The 4,970-nt window shown below is 38.9% G+C and overlaps 1 pseudogene; it reads right to left on the reverse strand.

Annotated features, from left to right (window-relative positions):
- Positions 1 to 3,803: 3,803 nt before the first annotated feature.
- Positions 3,804 to 4,689, reverse strand: LOC148034913 (antifungal protein ginkbilobin-like protein pseudogene; annotated as a pseudogene).
- Between the last annotated feature and the right edge of the window lie 281 nt (positions 4,690 to 4,970).

A 4,970-nucleotide genomic window follows, 5' to 3' on the forward strand; every position in this document is an offset into this window, starting at 1 on the left:
CTAATTGTGGATTCAAGTACACTTTGCCTTCATTTTGACGACCATTGTATACCTTATTGCAACTCTTTTGTATAGCCCAAATACATCACATAGTGCTACAATCTGCCCTGCCACAAATTTTTTCTCTGTAACCATCACTATTAGCATCGTAAATTTACTGCACATATCGCTAAAGCGACGCAAATAGTGATGCAGATAATGACAGTTCTATGGCGTCGCTAATACCAACGTGTTTAGCGACGATAGGGTAATTTTTTTAATGAACTTTTCCGTCGCTTTGAACGTCGGTATGAGGCATGTATCTTGTAGTGACATTATTGAGTTGTATATGAAGAACCCAATTTCAACTGAATTTAAAAAGGATTTATGAGAAATTTTTACATAGAGGATGCCAATTTGGTTTCTTGCAAAATATTCCAGGCATGGGTAACTAAGCCCAACAAAGAATTAATAGCTACTAAAGTACTATGTGAATTTGAAAGCACATAGGATCAATTGGATGTAGCAGAGTAGCAGGCTCTAGAGGCACAGAAGATTGAGATGTTATTACAAGCAGCAGATCTTGCCTTACAAGAGAATTTGTAAGATCTTTTGAAATATCAAACAATGAAAACATGGCTTGAGATAGATTGCCATCATCATGTAAAAGAGATTGTTAATGCACTTGTAGGAAAAAAAAAGGAAGATGGGCCAAATTGCAAGTTGGGACTTTGCCTACTACTTTTGGCAAGGCAACATATTTTGTAGTTAATCCACATGTGCCTATGGCTGTACTTGTTATACCTACAATGAAAGAAGAACTTATGGATGAGTTAGTGAAGGAGATGTGTAACCTTATATAACTAAATGTTTTGAAGTTGGATGAAAAGGGGTGGGTTTTAGCCCCTAAATCTCCTCGAGAGGACTTTGTTCCTACTCATTGCATGTAGTATGACAAGCCTTAGCATGAGAGGTGCGAGTGTGACATGTATGGTGATGCATTAGAGAGGGATTTGATCTTTTGGAAGGATAGAAAAACTCATATGAAAGAACATATCTTCCTTTTTCTTTGAACTTTGGGAAAGGAGGAATGCAAAGTTATTGGATAATATGGCTGCTAAAAATGCAAATGTAGTAGTGCATGTTGCTATGTTTACATTGCAAATAGATAAGGTTGAGGAATGTTATGGTTGGCTAGAAAGTTAATATGGTCTCATGTGATACATACAATTGAGAAAGAGAGGTCGAATATCAAGTAGAGGCAAAGTATACACCATTTGACAATGTTAAAGTGTAGCAAAGTAATCACATCCATGTGATATTGGCAGTTTATACTTCCTACCTACACCATCTTGCATTGTCCTTCAAAGAAATTATGAGAGACTATTTATAAGATGGAGAAGCTTGTGAGGTACTATTGTATATTACTAGCTAAATGAAGCCAATGTTTCACTCTTATGATAAAGTAAAGTTTATGTTTCTTTCTTCGTAGAGATATTAGTGCAAAGAAAATTGATACCTACGACACTTTAGGATGCTCAAGTCATGGAAATTGACACAATTTGTTTGGTGAAAAAAACTTTACCATGAACCATTCTCACAAGCTAAGTATACCTCATAGTCCATTTAATGAGTTGGTGATATGTGGCACAACATATGCTTGATGGTTCTTTTTTTAGGGCTTCAAAAATGCCCTAAAGGGTTTTATGATCCAAAATATAAGGTCGAAAGATACCATAGCTGAAGGTTGGTTAATATGATTCTCTTGTATATAATCTCTAAATTTCTTGCCCAAGTGGATTCTTTTCTTCCACAATTATGGAGTAATCAAGAAGACTCAAGGATGACATCTATTGTACCTCAAGAAAGAGGGTATACCAGATAATTGATACAAAGTTGCATTAAAAGATGAATACATTTTGTGTATTCAATAGTGATGCGATGAGTAGTGATGTGTGAGGATGCAAAGGTAAGAAAAGATAGGGAGAGAACAATCTTTCACATATGCAATAGGGTTAGTGTACCATATCCTCCATATTTAAAAGCTTTGCCAAAGGACATTGATGTGCATTTGTTGTATGAGAAGATGGAGAGAGAAGAAATAGAAAATGGCATAGATATCACAACAATTACATGGAAGTACGCATGAAGATGCTTGCCTAAGGTAAGTATATATAATATCTTGGTTATATAATATTAATTAATCTTGTAAAATTATAGTACTTATCTACGTAATCACTCGTCTTGATAAAATGCACAACATTCAATGCTATGTGGTGTATGGGAAAGCATTTTTGCACTCAAAGGACTAATGATAAGGAAAACAACCATGATTTAGAAGTCATTGGTACCTTTGAGAGAGTCAATGAATGTATAGATGATTAGTTTGGCATAATCCAAGATGTCTATAAGCTTGACCATTAAACCTTCTTTATATATATTATGGATGCTAAGTGATTCAAGGATGTGGTGGAAACATGTCTTAATGCAACAATCAAGTGTTATACCAATAAGTTTATAACCATTGACTCTAGAAAGCTGTGGCAAGGAGTCATGGGACATTTGTGTTACCACAATAATATGAGAACATAAATATTACTCAAATATAGTTACTTGATATGAACAATGAGCATTATTCTCGATTTTGTTTACTTCATAGAATCTTAATAACATATTTCTAATCTTCCTTCAAAGAGTTGTCTTTCAATCCATGATAGAGAATGTCAAATGATGGCATGTGATCCAGATCCTTCCACACTTTGGAAAGATATATGAAATTTTTACATCCATTGAGCATATGGATGATGATCTTGGTACTTGAGACTATGATGATCATGGACCAAGAAGGATAGAGGATGATCATGATGTACGAGATATAGATCATGATAATGCCATTGTACATGAGGATGATCGCGTAGTGATTTTGGATGATAATGATGATGAGCATAGCAACAATACTAATAGTAAGATCAATTTGTTTGTAGGTTTAGATATTGATATGGACATTGAAGTAAGTAATTTGGGAAGGGTTAAACTCATTGTGAATGAGATTGAAAATCCGTCCTGATTAACATTGTACTTTTGTATTTATTATGGACATTGAAGTAAGTAATTTGGGAAGGGTTAAACTCATTGTGAATGAGATTGAAAATCCGTCCCGATTAACATTGTACTTTTGTATTTATTATGGACATTGAATTGGGAAGGGTTAAACTCATTGTGAATGAGATTGAAAATCCGTCCTGATTAACATTGTACTTTTGTATTTATTATGTAATACCATGACTCTTACATATCTTGTGCCTTTTGTATCAAATATTTTTGTGAGGATATACATGGGTCAAGCAATCCCAATAATAAATACAATATTCTTTTGTGACTTTACATATCAATGTGCATGCAAGTTCAATGTGCATTTATGTTCATGGATCTAAAAGGTTGGAAGTTTGTTAGGCAATTTATTTGCTCACAATTTTGAACAATGCAACAAATGAAAAAGTTCTCAGGGACTAGTAGTAGATACTCAGCTTTGGAAATTGATCATGGCATTCAATTAACCGTTAATAAACATGTGAAAATTCATGTTAAATCTATACGCATTTGTACGTGCATGTATACAAGTTTAGTGTAAATGCACCTACCGTTATCGTCGTTATATGTGCGTTTAATTAGGCTCTAGTAGTTATACATTCACCTTCGATGTGAATGGGGGACAGGGGTTTTCATAAATAGTTAGATACGACCATAAATGCGCATCAGGCACCGACATCTCTGCTTCTATTCCGTTGTACTATGTAGTGTCACAAGGATGCGAATGTGGAATACTGACAGCTCTTTTTATGTGTAGAACGAAGATCGAAAGGTGAAGCCTCTGTAATTGCCTAGAAACGAGAAGAGAGAGAGAGAGAGAGAGAGAGAGATTCGGCATGCATTGCTGAAAGCCACAAGCCGGCTAATATAAGTTAAGGTGCTCGTCGGCTCGATGTCGTATTATTTTTTGGAGGAAGAGCAACAATAGTACAAGCGATAGGAGCAGTCGTCAAACTAGCGACGCGGCAGAAGTAATAGGGGTAGTACTGGTAGTTCTACTACGATAGTAGTACTTAGAGACTTAGTAGAGTGCAACTTATTACTAAGGAAGAAGATGCAGGATCACAACGAGAGTACTACTTAGAGGGGGTAGTTCTGGTAGCGGATGGAGCAGTCACGGTACTGCACGTCGGCGGAGACGGCGCTGTTGCAGGTGCGCCAGATGTCGGAGGAGAGGTGCTGGAGGCAGCACTGGCAGTCGTCCGGGGAGACGATAGGGGAGCATTCGGCGTGGCCGTAGGCGGGCGAGTTGGCCCCGCCGTATCGGGTGCTGAAGGAGTAGTCGTCCGTGTAGGGCGTCTCCTGCGCCAGGTGGGCCAGCAAGGTGCCCAGGTGGCCCCAGTACGGGCTGCCTGGCGGGATGCGGCGGGGCCCGCACGAGACCGCTACCTGAATCTCCCCTTCATCGCTGCAAGCTCCGCTGACACCGGGAGAGAGAATAAATAACACCACCATCATCACAATATTATGCATCACTACACTCATCCTCAGACACGCTGAAGGGAGCGCGCGGCCAGCTACCCTCGCCATGGCAGAACCTCTCTCTCTCTCTCTCTCACTCTAGTGTCTTGTGCTCTTTATAAAATATTCCACAGTATTGTCTCACGCCCTAAACCTTTCTTTGCTGCCACTGGGTACTACGTCCTTCACCGCGCCGTCCTTATATATGGCTCCAAGCCCCGCCTTCTTACCAACCTCCATCTTTGGAGTGCGCCTCCACGTCTCAGCTCCTTTCCGCCCACTCGCGCACTGACTGTTGAGCAATCATTAATCCCCTTTAACCCCATGATTGATCACTCCTTAGTAAGTGTAAGAGTCAATCATTCTCATCATTGCTCCCTAAGCACGTGCCTTCCAATTAGAGATGCTCGTTCTGTTCTGGCGCTTCTGACCTTCACTGC

Source organism: Lygodium microphyllum, chromosome 6, assembly GCF_053477565.2.
Source record: "Lygodium microphyllum isolate KBCC chromosome 6, Lygodium_microphyllum_v1.1.10, whole genome shotgun sequence".
Taxonomy (NCBI): Eukaryota; Viridiplantae; Streptophyta; class Polypodiopsida; order Schizaeales; family Lygodiaceae; genus Lygodium; species Lygodium microphyllum.